This window comes from Belonocnema kinseyi, chromosome 6 (assembly GCF_010883055.1).
Source record: "Belonocnema kinseyi isolate 2016_QV_RU_SX_M_011 chromosome 6, B_treatae_v1, whole genome shotgun sequence".
NCBI classification, from domain to species: Eukaryota; Metazoa; Arthropoda; class Insecta; order Hymenoptera; family Cynipidae; genus Belonocnema; species Belonocnema kinseyi.
Window position 1 is genome coordinate 80,003,100 of NC_046662.1, and position 20,771 is coordinate 80,023,870.

Consider the following 20,771-nt stretch of genomic DNA (forward strand, 5'->3'; position numbering starts at 1 on the left):
ACAGAGATATGACAGAGTGGCCGGAGGGAGAGAGAGCATATATACATTTTTGCATATACATGGTTAACGTTGCAGCAGTGGGGACATCATAAGGAAATCCTGAGAGCAATTGTTAATAACAACAAAAGAGGGAGAATAGAATAGAGACAGAAGGTATGGGCAGTGCATAAGAGAGAAATAGAAACTTCACTCGTTTTTTAAATTTACGCCTGTCCCAAAAGAAGTGTCACTTCAATAAATAAATAATTTCCATAAAACCATGAGAAACATACGCCGTTAAAAATTTCTGTTGGGAACTTCCACTACATCTATTGGAGGTTTATTTCCGAAACGTACGGTAACGTGCTCCAGGTCAAACACAAGGTATTTTAAAACGTTTTCTACGAGAACTTTAAAAAAATTTAAATTTCGTCAAGAATGAAAACAATCCAAAATGGTGATTCGACGACCCAGGTGCACCAGGTCGCGCCCCAGGTAGCTTAGTACGTATTCGACGAGAACTTTTTCAAAATTTAGATTGTTTCAACAGCTAAAATTACTAGAAATTGTGAGTTACGATCCGGGTGCATCAGATCGAGCACCATGTAGTATAATACGTATTCTACGAGAACTTTTAAAAAATTTAAATTTTGTGAATAATGAAAATAATTAAAAATAGTGAGTCGACAACCCGGGTGAACCAGGTCGCTCCTGAGGTAGTTTAACACGCATTCTACGAGAACTTTTTAAAAATTTAGATTATTCTAACAGCCAAAGGTACTAAAAATTTGAGTCGACCTGGGGCGCGATCTGGTGCACCCGGATCGCCGACTAACCAATTGGAACTGTTTTCATTATTCACAAAATTTGAATTTTTTTAAAGTTCTCGTAGGATACGTATTAAACTACCTGTTGCTCGACCCGGTGCACCCGTATGGTCGACTCACAATTTTTAGTTATTTTAGCTGTTAAAACAATCTAAATTTTTAACAACTTCTCGTAGAACACGTGCTAAGATACCTGGGGTGCGACCTGGTGCACCCGGGTCGTCGAATAACCATTTGGGACTGTTTTCATTATTCACAAAATTTAAATTTTTTTAAAGTTCTCGTAGAGTACGTATTAAACTACCTGTTGCTCGACCCGGTGCACCCGTATGGTCGACTCACAATTTTTAGTTATTTTGGCTGTTGAAACAATCTAAATTTTTAAAAAGTTCTCGTTGAATACGTGCTAAGATACCTGGGTGCGACCTGCTGCATCCGGGCCGTCGACTAACCATTTGGAACTGTTTTCATTATTCACAAAATTTAAATTTGTTGAAAGTTCTCGCAGAATACGTATTAAACTACCTGGTGCTCGACCCGATGCACCCGGATCGTTGAATCACCATTTTAAGTAATTTTGGCTGGTTGTAATTTCCTTGTACACAATTTTCGCCTTACAAATGCTCTAATACATGTATTGGAATGCTGGGCGATGACTTCACGATTTACGACACTTACAATACATGTATTGCAATTTCATCCTTCTAATACCATGGTTGCAATTTTACCTTACGCTTGTATTCTGGAATTCTGGTAGATGTATGGTAGAACTCCAAACATTTTTAACAGTGTAGTTTTAAAAAGCATTTCAAGAAACACAGTTAACTCTTGCTTTAATTAAAATTTTATAATAATTGTATCTTTTGCCTAAAGTGAAATAAACAATAAAAGTCTTAAGGTTGTAGCAATACTCAGTAGGCGCTTAACCTCGATTTTATAAATAACGTTCAAGAATACGTAATTTTAAATCGGAATTTACACTTGGAATATTCTTAAAACAATTGATACTTTATTTAAATTTCAAAAATTCAAGTTTAAGATCATGAACAACTTTAAGTATTGGTAGATTTTCAAAACATATCGACTTAGAATGTAGAGTGAGAGATTTCTTTCTAATTGATGTTTCATTTCAAGCAAATACAGGGGAACGTAGTTCAGAATTTTCAATTTGATTTACATTGGCTTAAATTTATCCTCATGCATAAAATCTTTCATTTCTAACGTAAATATAAAATGTGTTGTAAACTGACAGTTTTTATCTGGACTTTATAGTATCCTGCTTTTCTAGAGTAATTTCCCGATTTTGTGTTTCCAACTTGTAGCAAAGAATTGCAGCTACTTGAGTGTTCGTAGGAACATAAAATGTTTCAGATTGCGATTTTAAACGGCACTCAGCTAAGACGTCCATAAATTTTGTGTCCTTATGCTAAAGACGCTGTAAAATGGAATCTCGACTATGCGCAATTGTTCTGAAATCTGTTGTCGTATGTGAATACTCGAAAGAAGTAAAAATATTTTCGCTTACTTTTATTATCTTGGGTACAGAATATTTTAGTATTATGTATTACTAGAAGGAAAATACTTCCTTTCATAACTTTAGTTTTAGTGTTGAAACATCATCATTAGTCACAAAACTATTAACAATTTCAAGAAATCTGAAAAAAATTATACAATAATCACTAAATTAGACAAATATTTATTTAACTTCAAGAGATATTCCGTTTGAATTCAAGGCAAAAGTCTGCAGCAAAGAAGAATCCGTTATTCATGTGAAAATTATGTGATAAATTACAGTGAAACTTCTACATGACACATATATTTTATAAACATTTTTATTTATTTTGTTCTCTAAATGCATTCCACAGAAACTGAAATACATCTTTTATTCTTTTATAAAAAATGTAATACTATTTTCTGAGCGAATATTCGTCATTTATTAAATCTGGTGTTAAAATGTAGACGCAGAAAAAGTGAATTTTCATGGCAGTGTCGCTACATGTCACTAGTTAGGTTATATGTGCATTTTTCTATTTCAACCAAAATACTTCTGAAAAATATGTTCAAATTATAATTTTGCGTCTAAAAAATGCTATAAAAGTTATCTTTGAAAATGTATTTAAAGGCCGATCAAACGAGATTTTCCATACGTACCGAATATCTAAGTTCTATGTAAAATTCTACAAAATTAAATTTTTAGAAAAACCCAATCAAATTAGGAAATAATAATATCTAATGTCACTTAGATTTCATTAAAACTTCACTTGAACAAGATACCGAGATTACAAAGTAAATTTTCTGATATTTTCGATAAGATAAACAATCGGAATTGTATAAAGAAACCAATGAAAAAATGATCAAGTATTTTTGTCCATTTGTTGCAACTTTTCAGGGACGAAAAATTTTCAAAATATAAAATGAGATAAAGAAACAGCAAAATATAGAATTATCGGAACGTGAAATGGTTTCACGTTTCAAGATAAGAGCCTTACACCGTTCTGTGAATGCTATTTTCCAAATTTCTATCATTTTTTTACTATAAGAATAAAATTAAAAATGAAAGTTTAGACTCAGCTTTTTTGAAGAGCAGGATAAAAATATTTAGAGCAGACCACGAAATAATATATATCACTGAACAAACTATATTGATTTTAGATCTAGCCACAAATAGCGTTTGAAACGATCCGACCATACAGGCAAAATCTTCCGAACAGCAATTTGCAAAATAATTTATTTTGAGTATTGTTATCAATAAATCACATTTCAAAATCTTAAAAAAAAGGATATTGTACAGCTGAAAGTAAATGGGTGAAAGTCTAAATATAGCGCTAATTACATTAGAACAATCTTGATGAAGCTTACAAAATTTAATTAATCTCACCAAAATCGTCTACTTAGCGAACTTTTATTTCACAAATTAAGTTGACTTTTCTTAAATTAATAAAATAGTCCTTCCATGTAATAAAATCGTACAAAACTAAATACTGTATCATGCATGTTATTAGTACTGATATTGATATAATAAATAAAAATATAACTGCATACAGTTTTTTAATTTTTAATTTTGAAAGATATTCATTTATATCAAAATTTTTTGACAAATTAGTTTGATAATGTAAGTTCCGGGTCATCTAAATTACTAAAAAATGGACTTTTTAAGTTAAAAGTAAAAAATCTTACAATATAATTATTTATTAAAAATTTTACGATTCATAGTACCAGATAATACATCAAACCAGGTCGATTAGACAGATAAAAAATTTAGTTTTGACCGTAAAAGTTAATTATTTGTAGAAATAATTATCAAATAAATTTTCTTTTTTTAAATTCCGCTTGAATTTTATTGAAATAATTTATGCTGGAATTTTTAGACAAATCGGTTAAATATTGTGGGTACAGTTCGAAAAGTGCTAAAAAAAAGAATGTTTTTAAACGAATCGGTTTGATAATTTTTATAAGGAAACCCTTATTTTTTCGACTTCTTCCAGACTATTCATATACTCAGGAAGATCGCCTGTCTTAAATAGTCTGAAGTTAGTAGAATAAGTAAGGTTTTTCCTTAAGAATTCTAATTTTTCTGTTTCCCAGATTTAAAACTAAAAATAGTTACATCCTGAACGTCCTTTTCATATGGTTTAATTCTGAAAGCTCCAGGACGGCCAAACTGTTAAAAAAAATGTTTGGGGGATATAAAATGCTGGAGCACTGAAGCTATATCTAGTTAATTTATATTTAAATTGTTCGATCAACAAGTAGCATAGTTTAGAATCGACATCGACTGATCTGCTAGAAAGTCGAGTTTTTAAAATAAAAATTGAAATATTTCTATGAATAGTAATGAAATCAAAATTAACTGAAAACTTAGCTGGACTTTTATCTGCTTAATGAATTCTACCATTTTTGGACGAATCCGTTACTTGTTGTAGGCTACAGGTAGACTGAACTACTAAAATGATACCTTTTCCATTTTTTCTGAACCTGATGGGTCTCAAAAATGATATTTCTAAAAAATGGACAATTTGCAAGCACGTAAGTAATTTTTTTTCGATTTTTTTCTGGATTTCAAAGGATTTGATACAATTCATATAATTTCTACGTATCTCCTACTCAATACAAAATACCACATGTTTTTTTATTTTTACATAAAATGTTGAACTCATGGAGTTCCATCTAGATAATTCAAAGATATGAATATCCTTGAGTTGTCGATATATTTTGCTCTTTCAAAAGCAGGAATGACTTTTTCATCACACCGCCATCATTAGTGCGTTTTTTACGGCGAATCGAAATCGTCTCGACTACACCTCGAATCCGGCTCGTAATACAACTGTGAAACTCTGCCGAAAAAGTGTCACTTAGGGTCCGTTATCACAAATAACTATTTTTAAATACATGTTAGTTTTTTTGATTTGTTTTTTCTGTAATTTTCTGTTCAAACTCTAAAATATTTTTCGTGCTCTTTGCTATGAAGTAAATTGCAAGCCAGACTATTATTTTTAGGGTTTCTTTCGAGAACACGGGATGTAACAGCTTCGTGAGTTTAAGTTTTAATCTAACTGAGAAGATGATACGAATGTGTTCGCTCTGCGAAGGGAAGGCGCTGCGTACTTTTCGTCGTTTCTTGCAGCTTTCACGGTCGTTGATTTCGAGAAGAGATGAAATCTGGAGCGTGAAATCGTTTGATTCGATCCACAGCTCCATAGTCACGTCTCCAGTCTTCTGATCATTCTAGTTCTACCCCGCTCATCCCTGTCACGCTTACCTTCCGAAGCCAAACCCAACCCCAACTAAATGTGTTCCCAGACCCCTACGGAAGTTCGTCCAGGTCGAACCATGCTTCGGCAAACTGTCTTCGTACTAACGATGGAACCAGAATCAGCAGGTGTTGGTGGAGCCAATAGTAGTAGTAGTAGTAGTAGTAGTAGTAGTAGTAGTAGTAGTAGTAGTAGTAATAGTCGCAGTAGATATAGTCGTCGTCGCCGTCGTCGTCATGTTCACAATTAAGTTTGCGAAAGAGGGTTGGTAGGAAGCTGATAGAAGCAGACATCCGGTTAAGCGATCGCACTGAATGGATGTTTGAGCGAAATGAGTTTCAAGAATGGTGAAAATCGTCCCTTTTTGCAACTCAAGCAGATGCCAATGCGTAATTTTATTGTTTATAACGCTGCGATGGAATTTCATTTGTCGGAGAAAGAGGATGTAGGGTTGAGTTCAGTTTTTATTAGATAAAAATAAAAGTACATTTTCAGAGAAAAATATTGTATCAAATATCCCTTGTAGAAATAATGCACTGTCAAATCGAGCAACTCTGGAAAGCAGGCTAACTTCGGGCATTCCTAAATTAATAGTTTAAATTACTTATCATGGATGGCTTTAATCATAATCTAGCACTCGTTAAGGCTTGAAGTTGTTCCAGATTCTTGGAACAGTTTTGAGTAATTTATCCTGTGAATTGAAGGAAACTAAAGATGTTCGAAATTACCCCTCATGTCCGAAGTTACCTCGTTTGGGAGTAGAGCGATTTGAAAATTGTAATTTTGGTAAACATTTGTAGTTATCTGATTGAAATATTTGTCATGGAGGTTCGTCTTGTCTTGCCTTGAGTTTGTCTCCAATACGTCTATGTCTCGCTATGTAAGTGTTGAGTTTATGACTGAGGGTCACGACGGATTGTGAATGCAAATCGAGGTGGACTTGTCTTTAGACAATAAGTTTTACTGCAAGTTTTAAGACTTGTTGAGATGGGCTTGTCCTGAGACGAGAAACTTATGTCTTGATAAAGAAATTTAAATATTTTTCAGGCTCAATATTATGAAAGTTTTCGTTTTGGAATTTTACTGTTCATTGTACTCCGATCTCTACAAATAGCAAACTTCACCAACATCGGCAGGGCCTGCCATTCCCAGAAATCAAGTTGCTAGGCTGGGATCAAATAGTTGGAATCTGCTAAGGATTACAATTTTACAACCGATATAACTTGTGATGTGTAACAAATGATTCGCTAATTAAAAATTAGGAGCACGACAGCCTCGAGAACTACAGACATATACAATTTTCCGTAAAAAGAGTAAAACTGTGATTTTCTACCAGTATTATAATAATAATAATAATTTAGTGAACTGCTGACTATAGGAAAAAATCGATAACTTTTTTAGATATACCATCCAAAGAAATGTCGGTGTCATTGAGTTCGGCTTGAAGACAACAAATTTCGTCTTCAAGACGACAAATTAAGTGTCGCTGATGGATAGGGGCGAGACTTACAAGAACGTTTTGGCTATTTTTTGGCTATGCCTTGGATGAATTCTTAGCTAGAAGGAACTATTTTCAATCTAGAACTTGTCAAACTTTATAAAAGTTTGACTTATAAGACATAGTATCTCCGCAGGGAAAAAATTTCAGCAGATTCTAATGAACATTACGCAAATCTCTGAGGTTTTCTGCGTAATATGATTTTTATAAATGGTTGTAAATCATTTTAGTTAAGAGCTATTAAATGAAATACGAAAAAAGATTCCATATTTAATTTTTGATTTATGGCCTTTAGGGATTGCCTGAAGCTAACGCGACGTTTAATGGCTCAAAATATAGGGTATTGTACACTGCTTTTTATGTTATCATCACGAACTTAATTAATATAATCTATCGGAAATAAATGTCATTCAGAATAATCTTGAGTTTCACTACACAAGGTGCAAACTGAAGTATTAGGAAAAAATATAAAAAGAAAGGTCCATTTTATTTTGTTGGCAGGAGAGAGACATCAAGCATATGTGGTCAATGGTGACAAAAAGAATGGACTATCAGTAAAATAAAGTCACTGTTTTACATACAATAATATTTTTAATCAATAATTACCCACATTAATATCATTATGTATTGTCGAGTGATCTTTCCTACTTCATCATTTCTTTAAATGTTTTCCACCGTATCCTTTGCTCTGGAATTACGTCATAGTACTGGTTTTTGAATAGTAGAAGTGGGCCTGACTAAACAATGTTTCTTCGTATTTCATTTCACAGATCTGAAAAAAAATAATTCAAAATAATTAATTAAATATAATTCAATGAAAATACCTGGGAGATTTATGAAATGTTTAATAGAATCTGCTGAGAATATTTTCTGTTATGCTAATGCCTACCAAAGTCTAGGAAAGAAAATTTTTTGCGGAGACATTATTAGAATTATTTTTGTCATATCCTCCAATTAGAAAGAAAATGCAAGTCACAACAAGACATTTCAATTTTAAAAAACCTAACCACGGGAAAACCACTCTCATGGATCACCGATGTTAATGGAACTCGCAGATTTAAAAGGACATTGAGATTCATTAGAAACACATTTATTTAGCTACCAATAGGTAAATGTTTATGAAATATGAGATAAACAAATTTACAAGATAAATGCCACATTTCGACAATTTTGTTTGTGTAAACATTATTTTTTCCGAAAAACTATTGCTGGATACATATTGAAAAATTTAAAATAATTTGTATTAAAGAAAGTATTTCATAAATAAAAATTATATATAAAGATTGATTATTTATTTCCTAAATTAAAAATTGGTGAGGGGTCATTCACAAACTACGTTATGCGTTTGTGCCTATCAAAGTATCATTCTTCATGTTGACATTGTGAACATTGTGAGTGATCCCTGAGAAGTGACAACAGGACAAAACTTAATTGCAAACACTATTGTCAAAATAAATAATTTTCGTGAGGTTTAAACATTTTTTATTGAAAATATTGCTTCTTGTTTCATAGTTCATCATAATTAGATTTACGTTCTTAAAATTAAAAAAAAACTTTTATTTTTCACAGACCTGATTTTTGGTACATCAACGAACTTAAACCACATAATTTGGATAATAATTTTTAAAATTGAGGTTTTACGAAAAAAATAGTAAGATCAGTATTTATATATTTTTTGTTTAACTTCAAGTTTCTGGCTGCTTTAAATTTACACACCATAAACTTTCGAATGCAGGATGAACTAGTTAGAAAAAAAGCATTCATTACTTTAATTGTAAAAGTATCTGAAAGGAATATGCAATTAATATTAATGGGGAATTTAATCACTCGATAATATATTCAAATATGCCCTTTCTGAATAAATAGTTAACATCGACATATGACGTCGCTCATTGGTTCACTGTGACTTGCGCATGAATTTCGTTCTAATTAGTAACGAGCAAAGAGTCCACCGGTAAACAAGTGCGGATATCGGTAAATCCGCAACGTTATAACACCACTAGGAACGCACCGTCATTAAACCCTAATTTTACACTTTCAATTATATAACTTTTTGTTTGTACATGGCGAATAAACGAGTATGCCTACATAAACCTCAATTTTTACTCATTCCCTTAATTATTTCCAGATTCAAAAAATGAAAAAGTTTTTACAGAATTCGGGGAAATGAGTCCGATGTCATTGGTCAAAATATAATTCACTACAGCATTATTGTAATTGAAATATTTCGTCCATATTTGTCACTATGGAGAAGGCTGAGGCAAGATAAGCATACGGGGTTAAACGAAACATAGAATTGTCTCTTAAAGTATGTTCTTTATATCTCTTTTTCAGAAATAATGGAAATAATGATATTCAATTTTTTGAAAAAAGTACAAGAAATAAATAAAGTGAATAAACTACAAATCAAAATGGTTAAAGCTTCAACACCTAAGTCCTGTGGTTCTCTGGTGTTTAAAAATAAAAATAAATGATTTTGCATAACAGATAATATGTATTTTAAACCTAAGGTTCGTCGTAAAGTTGATTTATCGATCCTGAATGTACTAATGCATTCATAAAAAATTAATTATTAAAATCAGGTAATATTGAATTTTTAATCATAATTGTGATTTGGGGCGGAATAAACTGGGTTTATGGTGCGAGACGAGACGTTCGTGGCCACTCATTGCAGTCATCCTTTATTATATATTTAGAAACTCCTTCCTCAAGTAATAAGACTTTGAACAAACTGTTATGTGTTTAAACAACACGAAAAATAATCTCCTATTAACAAAAATTAATAAATAGTTAAACCATTCTGAATTACGAAGTTATTATGTTACCAAAGTAACAAAAATTAATACAAAATTTACTATATATTATATACTTATTTTTAATAATATACATGCATTTTAAACTAAAACATATACACGTATCAACAAAACAATTACATTTGCGAACAAAAGGGACACACGTGAAGTCGGTTTACGTTTGGAAAACAAATTACTTTTTGTTATTAATAGTACATTGTATTTTCTGAATTAATAAAGTCTTATTATAATTTGATAGGGCATACTGATAGTATCAGGTATATTACAAGTAATACTGTAACAAATATCAAGAAATTACCATAATTTTTTAAATATATATTACACTAGACACTAAAGTATGCAGAAGGTTGCGCTGACGAGCAACTGTTTACCAATCAATGTGTTTAACTTTTGTTTTTTTATTGATCCGCAGATTTAAAAATATCTAAATTTACAACTCCGTAATTGTAATAGAAAATAACGAAACTTCTAAGTGAATTTTCCTAAATTTATTTTTAAAAAAATTGTAACTGAATTTTCTTAAATCTATCATAATTTTCTAAAATTTATTATCATTGTAAGAGACATATAAAAGCATTAATTTTTCGATAATGTTTCGTGAAATTGTAGTTTTGAGTCAATTTTATAGTTAGTTTTTTGTAAAATCGTTAAAAGTCGTATAAAACTTACAATACAAATTAAATAAAAATTTCATAAGTAATTAGAAACTGTGATAAAAATTACAAAGTTTAAATTATTGTATGTACTCTACCTTGATGTATGATGTATTTTTGCAAAAGAGCATATTTCTGCCAGTGCAATTTTTGGGAAAACATAATTTGCCTTTTATACAAAGCACTCAACAAATCGACTGTTCGATTCGTTTTGCAGCAAGTCCTTCTGAAAGTGGCAGGATCTCCGATGTAAATGAAATTAAAATACGTTGTGTGGAGGTTTGGCTAAAAGGAATTTTCTATTTTCAATTCCAAGGGTTTTCCGAACGACTGAAAGTGGCCAATTATACATCAAATTCACGCGTACTAACTCGATTTTTTTCTTTTTCTGCTGCGCAATATTTGTGAGAAAGAGAGTTTTTCAATAGGAAAAGCTTTTGAGAACTTTTTTTGAAGTTCGCACTTTGTTAATTTAAAATCTTGTTATTATTAACTTTTGAATAGGTTCTAATTGATAATTGTCCTTTTCGACCTTTGTTGAGTTTTACTTTAATTTCAAGGCTCTTTTTATGTAGATAGAAACTAAAAAGTTTTTATGCTTTACAGCGTAATGCCATCAATGCCTGGGGCTTTCAGTTTAGAGTACTTAAGAACTTACTTTATAGACTTCCATTAAGCAGGTTTAATGCTTTTTTATGTTATTATGATGATCTGTAATTGTAAAACTTATAATTTTCTTCCTTATTTTCCCATTACTGTAACGATAAGGGAAACTATGCTAGAGTTTCTTACAAAAGTTTATAGATGTTCGATATAATTAATAATAAATTATCGATAATAATAATTCATAACAAATCATTTATTTATTGCTGTTTAAAAAATTCCGAAAATGTCTATTAATTAGTTGCTTTTAATGATTTTATGACACAATCTCGAGGTTATTACAGCTATCATCGTTTCAAGTACAAAAATTAGAGATATTAAATTTCAAATCAAACCATTTTAACGAGGAATGTTACAGTTAATTGTTTAACATTTTAATATAAAATGCATGTTGTTGTTTATAATTCTCAAAAGTCATACCAGTTTCTTTTATCTGTCACTTTAATTTATTATCAGATCTTACAAGTTAAGGATTTAAATCGGGGCGTCACACTCTTCACCCTATTTCCTTCTTTTCCCTTTATCAAATAATTCCTCCTTTCTTCCCCCTTTTCAAAAAACGTCACCTTTTTCTTGTTTTTAGAATGAAACTGAATTATTGAAACCTAATAATTAAATCCAACTATTTTTCGTCATAAGAAAATTCTTTAAAACTGAAAAGTCCACCATCATATTTTTGGTTCATAATTCATCACTTTTTAGTCAAAATTCTACTATTTGGTTGAAAATTAAACTATTTTTCAAAAGACCCGTTGTTTTTTAATTGAGAAATGAAGTTTTTAACTTAAAATATTTAGCTTATTCACAAAATACGTAATACGAGTACGTTGAGGGTATGAGGGGACGCGGTCTGAGAAGTATCATTCTCCATGTTAAGAACAATGGAAAAAGTATTACGCATGGTGGGGGGAGGGAATCAGAAGTTCTTAAAAAAGGTATCACGTATTTTCTGAAAGGCCTCTTTGGTGTAAAATTCAACTGTTCTCACTTGAATAAAAATTCTTTCTTAGTTGAAAATTAATCTCTTCTGGTAGAAATGTCATCTATTTGGTTGACAGTTTTACTTTTTTGTTTAAAATTAATCTGTTTTGGTTGAATACTCCACTATTTTGTTGAAAATTCTTGTTTTAGTGGAATTAGCAATTTATGATATATAAATATAATCTTTTAATTGTTAAAATATCAACTATTACAATTATTCTCAGAAATTAATCTTTTTGGTTAAAATCAACTGTTTTTGATTTAAAATTGAAATGTTTTGTTGTTTAAAATATCAACTATTATAGTTTTCTTTGAAAATTACTCTCTTTATAAAAAATGTAACTAATTGTTTGAAATTAGAAGTTAAAAATTCCTCTCTTTTGTAAAAGTGTCATGTTGTTTGGTCGATGGAAAATTGATTTTTTTTTGTAGTAAATTTTGGGTTAAAAATATAACTGTTTTTTTGAACTTTTGTTTTTTTTTAATTTGTTTGAAATTTTTTATCTCTCTGAAATAGAAAATCTTTCTCGCTTGAATTTCCTCTCTTTTATTAGAAATGCGTCTTTATTGGTTCAAAGTACTATTGCTCGGTTGAAAATTAATCTGTTTTGGTTATATATTCCACTATTTTCTAGAAAATTCAATTTATATTTTGACATGAATTCTTAAGTGTTTCATATTAAAATCGAAATAGGTATCTGTATACATTAATTTTTTTTTAAGAATTTATTCTCTTATTATTATTTCGTTTCGTGGAGTCACCCTAGGTTGATCAAACTTCGTCTTATGATCTGTGACGAAGAAGTGGAGGGGTGTACGGAGTTTTAAAATAGGGTAACGTGCTTTAGAATGACTCCTGATCCACTCTTACAAGTAACCTACTTTTAAATAGTTTCTCCCATCACTTTTTTTAGTCAATTTAAAGTTCACTTGAGTTCAATTTAATAATAAAAACCTATTTTTATTTACCCTGGGGTTTTTCATTTATTCGCGAAAATACCGTTTCTATCAAACATGTTCTGTCCTTTCAGACATTAAATCGCAGATGTTGGTATGGATACAAAGTAATATTTTAATCAGAGAGATTTTCCTGTTATTCATACAAATAAATCATAATAGAAACAAATTTCCTACCCGAGAATAAAAATGAGTTTGTAACTGGAGGGATCGAACTTATCGTGCCCAGCGGGAGCTCGACGAGATGAAACTCGCGCCGTTGTATACGAGAGTTTGATATCCCTGTCTTAATACAAGAAGAATTGAAACCACGTTGGAAAAACAAAATCGTCGATACAAATCACGGAGACAGAAGTCAGAGTACAGGGTGTTCGGGCTGGTTGCCAGTAAAGACAAGTATTTGGTGGTCGAAGCGGGTGGAAATGGGGTAAAAAGGGGGTGGGAAGGGGGTGAAAAGGGGTAGATTGAAGGCGGAACGAGATTCGTCTATAGACGAGGGAAATTCCGGCCAAGCCGGGATACGGGATAGGGGATTAAATGGATGGGTTGATTGATTGGGAACGGTCGTATTGTTTCAGGAGGAAGCTGAATCGACGTAACGATCCACGACAGGATGGGCAATCGGCAGCTGAAGCTGGTGGTCCTGTTCACCACACTCATCCAAGCCTATGGTAAGTTTGACCTTTTTTAATTGAAAAAATAACGATTTTTAATTACCTATTCTAACATTATTATAGGTATGTGTATTTTCCAACTCGAAAATTCATAATATAAATATAGATTAGTTTTAATGGCTAAAAAAATAATGGCTTTATATTCTACTCTGCATTGATTTATTTTGATCCATCCTGCAGGGGTTAACCATTATTGAATTCAGGTACGAAATTATTTATGAATTTTGTTGGATTTCCTTCAATACCGCTAATTATTACGAATAAATTAAAATGTGGTGCTTGTTAGAAATCTTGAATTTATTTACGTTCTTATGAATAAATTGTTTTAAATTATGCATGTAGTAGAATTTCAAGTCACATAATCATTCACTCCTTAAAAATGTAGTTTTGAAAACAAGCAAGTTAAATCCAGAAAGATAGGGAAAGGAGGATTTGAATGAGAAAACAATGGGGAGGGGGGGGGGGGGGGGGGGGGGTTGCATCAAAATACAACAAATTATATGTATTTTATGTATATTTTTCAAGAATTTCGCGAAAGGTCGTTAAATTCTACTTCTATCTCATGCAGCTATGGTATTGCACACGAATGTTTTACCTGAGTTATTTGAGTTTTTTTCCTGACTTTGGTGACGTTAATTGATCTCTTTCAAAATTCACTAAAACAATATTAACAAAATTGGTGTGTAAAATACCTCTTATTTAATCTAATTCTTTAATAAATTTGTACATGCTAGACGAAGAAACTTTGTAAGTTTTATTCAGGTGAAACTATTTTTCTGTTTGAATAATCGAAATATTCAGAAAAACAACGACAGATTCAACAAAAAGTTATTTGCAAAAAATACTTCTTACTCTTCTAAAACATCTTTGATCGTGCGTTATTTTGCCTACTTAAAACTAACAAAAAATCTTGTTTACATGAGCACGATTTTTCAAACATGATTGATAAAAGATGAAAAGTAGGGATTTCTAATAAGTATATTTTATTGGAAAAGATTTTTTGTAATTCGTGCTTATTTAAAGAAAACGTTCTGTAGGATTGGTTAATTTTTCAGTATTTGTTATTTTTTTGGCGGATTCCCAAATAGAACAATTAACCTTACTTAATTGAGGCAAAAAACCTTAAATAACCTAATTAGGTCAAAAGTTAGAAAAGTATAAAGAAACAATTTTTATTTTTAAAAAACGTTAAATTTTAAATACTCGTAACTTTTCAAGAATGATTTGTTTTTTTAGAACACCTTGCATGCTTTGAAAATGTTGAATTTTTTAAAATTAAAGTGCATTTTTGAATTCTAAGGACTTTTGTATTGTCTGTCTACATTTTGTATATAACTTCAGAAAGTGCCATACTTTTCTTTATGGTACGATATTAGAAAATGTAGAAAAAATATAAATCATCAAACAGTAAGCAGCTATTTTCGAAAATAGCAGATTCTATTCAATATATATGGTTTAGTTGATATTCAAGCCAGGTAAATTCTTGTGACTGCTGTTAAAAGTACTATGAAATTAAATTAAGTTCTTATTAAATTATTTTGATTCCATCAAAGTATTGTGAATTCTTTTATATTCATGTATTTAGATCCTACTCTATATAGAAAAAAGTCATTCTTTCGATCCTTTCCCAGTGGAATTTATCATTTTTTCTATTTCTGTTCCTTAAAATTCTATACAATTATATTTCATGAAATTGCTCCTGGGTATTTGGACTTTTTTTACAAGAAAGAATTATTCAGTAATTACTCGATTAATGGAATCGCCACTAACACTTCTGTATGCTCTGATAAGTCCCCGGGAACCCTTTGATTGAAAGATCAAAAAATGTCCCCTGATTTCGAATATCTTGGGTATTTTTTAAAAATCCTCATCAGTTTCTGTTAATTTTTTTTTCAATTTCGTTATTTGTAAATAAAAATTTTCATAAATTCAATTTGAGCATCTCTGAAAAAAAGTCAAACTTTGTTCCTCTTACACTTTTTCTTTTTCTTTCATGTTCATAAACTCTCCTTCTTCATTGTTATAACAATTGTTAGAAATTAAAAACCTCAACGTACAGAATTATTATAAATAATTTTTTAATTATCTTTGACAAGAAAAACCTTTTTAAGCACATCAAATTTTATCGTACGATAAGCCATTATTTATTCACATCCTTATAAACGATATATTTTTCACAAATCTACGCTCTCGTAGAAGCCACAATTTTGAAGTTATTTGCGCTTATTTTTTTCATAACGCTAATTTCCCATAATCAGTATAATTATGTTTGTTTGCATTTTTAATATCTGATTGCCATTGTTTATAATTATTGTTATTGACAAAAACACTAATAAATAAAATCGCTCTTTTTCGTTTTATAACAATCTTTGGCACAAAATTAAGCTTTTCACTTTTGTTGTTATTCTTGCACGACGAGAAATCAGTTATTTACGGCCTTATAAACAACATATTTTTTATAAATCTATGCTTCTCTATAAGCTATAATTTTCAATTTATTCGCGATAGCCTTTTGTCATAACGTTAATTTTATGAAAAAATACATTTCTAATGCTTAATTCTAAAGTTGTGTTTGTTCATAACAGTTATATAATGTATTTATAATCAGGTAACATTACTTTTAAAAAATTAAGCTCGATACAATCACCTGAGCAAGATTCGACTGAACTCTTTACCTTTATTCTATAATCATTACTCCACTGAGCTTGAAATATGCGTTTTGGGATTAAATTAATATTAATAACTTTTAATTATGAACATTTTATTATTTATAAGGCTGTGAATAAATAGTGGGTTACCGTACGGGAAAATTTCATGGCAGTAAAAAGTTTTATATTTTGTCAAAGATTAATAAACAAATTTTTAAATAATTATTTTTTCTTAATAAGGCACGAGAAGAATAAGTAATAACTAAATTATTGAATTCAGGTACGAAATTATTTATGAATTTTGTTGGATTTCCTTCAATACCGCTAATTATTACGAATACTTTAAAATGTGTTGCTTGTTAGAAATCCTGAATTTATTTACGTTCTTATGAATAAATTGTTTTAAATCATGCATGTAGTAGAATTTCAAGTCACATACTCATTTAAGAGTGCTTGAAAAAGTTCTAATTGGTGGTAATAAATAAATAAGTTTTCTTAGTGCAGAATATAGTTACTAAAAACAGGTTATAAACGTGGAAAACGTGAAAAGTAGAAAAGTTTAATAAAACAATGCAATGTTGTAACATTCTTAACTCTTTTGATAAAATAAGAAGGCCATATTGTAAAACTGTAAACATGACGTAGCCTGTGTCTAATTTAAAAACACTGCTTTCTGATTGTTTGAACAAAGTTCATAAAAGCTACTTTTTTACAGAGACCTGTTTCCGATGGTCAAAATTTCGTTCAGTTGTACATTTTTCCAATTTTCCATAAAAATTGTAATTATTTAGATTTGATTCTATTTTACTCGAAAGATGCTGTATTGCCTCCGTTAATCAAAATTTACTTTAAATTACTTATGCATACCCAGGGTATTTTTTAATTATATGGTAAAGAACAACTACTTGAATCGTAAAAATATAAATAAACTTATAAAGGACTTAAATCCTATAGAGTAATTAAAAAGTATATAACAACCGGAAAAGTGAAAAATAAAATAATTTAATCCAATAACGTGGTGGTGCAACCTTTTTAGCGCTACTGAAACAATTACAAGGCCCTTTTCTGAAATTACACACGTGACCTATCCTGCTTCCCTCTCCAAATTTTTCCTTCTAATTGTTACGACATTCAACATTCAAAAGAATTGAAATACTCAAGGGATCGTCGATTAAAAAAGAATATATTTATTAGAAGACTTTAAATGAATATGGTGTCAAAGATTCATAGCAAAATTTCAAAAAAAAAATTAATTCTGGCTTTTGAATGTTTTTATTTATAATAATTGTTATAAAAATAAAAAAATAGAGTTCAAGAAAAATAAATAATGTTACTAATGATAGCTATAACTTTTGCAACAGTTTTAGGGGAAATTACGACATTGCTTGGGCTAGATGATTTTTTATCCACAAATAAAAAGTCTGGAGGATTTCTTCTCTAAAATAGCAATTTGTTAACAACAATTCATAGAGAGCTTACATTTGATCGGCAAATTTATTATTGCTCTCGAGAGATCTTACCTCGATATAGGTAATGCTAAAGTTTTAAATTTGCCCGAGCAACAAATTCTAAGGTACAACTGTGCAATTATGCCAATTTTGTTAAAAAATATGTTATTTACAACGCTGTAAATTGCAAATGGTTTATCCTACAAAGAATTTGTATCTTTGCTCAGAGATGCTAAAAATAATGTTATGAAAAAATTTGTCAATAAGTAATAAAATTTAAAATGAAACAATTTAAACAAAAACTACACGCGGTTTCGAAAAAATAACCAAAATATTCGTATCCAAGGATCTTTATTGAACTTTAAAGCAGAATGTAAATTCAGGTATAGATTTTCCACAATTTTACAAGCTCCATACCAGATTCGGAAACAAATGGAGAGTAAAATTTAATGCTGTGTAGTTTAGTATGTCGTTCGGTGTTGTAATTTCGGCACACAATAAAGGGCTCTGAGTTGTCTCACTATAATGGAAGGTTACTACTGAAATTGTTCAGCCCCTAGAAATGTGTTTGAGAATATGCTGCTGCAAAAATTCGATTTCTCATTTGTGGCGATTGATCACCCCCAATTTGTTCGTTTTCGGCAAAACAAGTACCCTATTGTTTTCCAAATTTTTCGAAATTAACCCGTACCCGTTGGCTTTTTGAACTGAATGGTGTTTTAAATGGATAAGGCCTGATTTTGCAAAAACCTGGAAAGAATCAGTATTTGTTGTTGTATTTTTGCAATTTAAAGTTTTGCAGGCTACTTGAAAAATGTTCAAGTCATAATTTTCACCCCATTACTTTCGATTTGACCCCGGAAATCGCCTTGTATTATGTCCGAAAAATGCGAAATATTAGTTTGATGGAAAATCACGCTGCAGAAGGTATCTTTTTTCATGTTTTGAAAATTAATTAATTTTATTGCATAAGTAAAAAGCTTGCAAGGTTTTAAGAACTAGTTCTTAATTGCTTACACATTTATTATTAATTACCTAAATAATAAAATCAATTGCTCCTTTACATTGAGATGTAGGAGAAATTCTAGCTTTCTCGAATCTCAGACATTTTGCCGCGGATTAATCAGTATCAGTAAATATTGCATTAAAAGCGACGGAGTGTAAGCGATTTGAAAAACTAGAATTTTCTCTGCTCTCCTATGAAAGGCGCAAGCGAATGATTATTCTTTTTTTTTAATAATTGCGAAATTCTATTTAGAAACAATATCACTCTTATCATTAAGTAAATCTTTTGTTAATCCTAGAAAGTAATAACTTTTCAGATTTACAGGGAAGAAAATGCTTAGAATAATTTTCCCTTAAAGTAAAAACACGTTACTCTCAAAATGCATTGAATGTATCATTAATTACAGAAAATGATAAGTTTTCACGATTTAAATTGAAAGAATTGTTTAAGCGAATACATTATTTTTAATAACTAACAAATATGCTTGAAAATTAATATTAATTTTTACATTTATCAGTTCTATAATTTATCTCGAAAAATGAGAAAATTCCAAAAAAAAACCTTTCTTGGCATGAATTTTAGATATAACTCCTATTTTTTATTGTTTGGAGCCTTTTTTAGGAAGAATACAAGGGGATTCTAGCTGTCAAAATAACAAGTTATTGCATGAACCTTATTGTTTGGACATTTATTAAGATGTAACTAAGGTTTAATTTACAAAATGTTGATAACAAGTACTTCTTTTTTCTATTTTTCGAAAACTGAGTTTTTGCCATTTAAAATCCCATGTGTATTTTTTTCCGGAAAACGAAAGAAAAATTCGGGGGATCGATCACCAAAAATCAAAAGTCTAATTTTTACAAGTAGATGTATAAACAATCGTCGAAGGTTATTGACAGTGTTGTAGCTATTAATAGAAGTATTAATATAAAAAATAAAGCTGAAATTAAAATATACATATAACTCTGTACTTGCATCCACTTTGCTGTATGGTAGCGAGATCTACACATACTAAGAAAATATTTGGTTTTGAGTCAGATAAGTTGTCCAAGGAATCTGTATTATCGTCAGAGAATAACATAAATTCTTAACTTCTTTTCAGACTAGATTGAGCTATAAATTAAACATTTTTTAAACTAAAATTTATTCTCTGATGATAAAACAGATTGCTTGAAAAATTTGACTCGTAACACCTTGCAAAATAATACGTGTATTTCTGAAAGAGGATTTTTGTTTCAATCCCTCTAACAGCTTAATGGAAAAGCACCCGACCGGCAATCGGAAGTTCTACTAGATCGATTCCCAGCGGAGCGAAGGAGAAAGATTTTTTTTTCAGAGAAATATAGTGTTAAATCAGTTCGCATGAAATTTCTGGGCAATGTGTATTTAAGTAAAGTGAATGCCAGTGTGCAACCAAAGGGCGAACAAAGAAAGGGTAGTGGAAAAATATAAAAAGCCATAGGCACAAAAGAACTCTCATGAGAAGAAAGCGTGCAGAAACATTTTCTATAAGGAATGTCTGATAAAGAGTTTCGTGGAGTGAGTGATGCCAGAAGCAAATCATCTTGGTTAATAACTAGAGTTCTAAATTTCTCACAAATTTAAAATCCAGTCACGTTCTCGTGACTGTGACCATCATTTTATGCCCACTTGAGAATTTACAGAGAATTTAAGAGAATTTTGCCTTTACCAATATTTTGTTTATCTTTAAACATTATAATATTGTAAATTTATTTCCAAAAATTATGAGTTGTAATAATGAAAATTTCATAAAAATAAAACCACGAAAAAAGTTAAGTCTTATAGAAATTCAATATCAAAATTTCTTTATAGGCGACATATTAAAATAAAACATAAAAAGTAAGTAATGCAA